Source organism: Octopus bimaculoides, chromosome 3 (assembly GCF_001194135.2).
Source record: "Octopus bimaculoides isolate UCB-OBI-ISO-001 chromosome 3, ASM119413v2, whole genome shotgun sequence".
Classification (NCBI taxonomy): Eukaryota; Metazoa; Mollusca; class Cephalopoda; order Octopoda; family Octopodidae; genus Octopus; species Octopus bimaculoides.
The window spans coordinates 21,668,694-21,669,347 of NC_068983.1; positions in this window are offsets into that span (position 1 = coordinate 21,668,694).

Sequence of the window (654 nt, forward strand, 5' to 3'; positions counted from 1 at the left end):
AAGCACTCATGGCACCTTGGTTGCCGGCCCTCAATATTAACGGGGTACTTTGCCCCAGCCAATTTTAGAAAATCTGGAAAGCACATGTCTCCTACAGCCACTGGGGACCACAAGGTCAATGTCGCCTTGGCGCCCTGCCAGTTGACTGCAGGTGACATGTGCACATTAAGGAACCTGGGTCCACTGTCCCCCAAGCCCTGCCGAATGGTATCAGCGATCCACTCGGCCTTGTAACTTGGGGGTAGTCCATGCACCCAGGCTCTAATTATTCTTCTTCCGCAGTAAGAGGTGGGGGAACAAAATTTCCTACCCCTGCAGTGTCTGACTTGCCGCGTTAGCGGCTTCTTCGGGGGAGTCAAACAACAACCACACCGTCGCAAATTTGACCCCCTTTGATATATAATATTTCTTTGTTGGCAAACAACTTGCCAACTCTTTTTCAATTGTCTCTTTATTGAAGAGGGTGATGGTATTTCGTGACCTACAATAGGTCCGCATGACCACCGTCCTCCTCTCCATCTCTTTCATCCACTGCTTGGGTGGGCACAGTTCCCACTCCAAGACAGCGTTCTTTTTTCCCATGTTCTTTTTTTCCATGTCCGAAAAAGTTCAATAAAGTTCAATAACACAAGAGAATACAACCGTCCAAAAAAA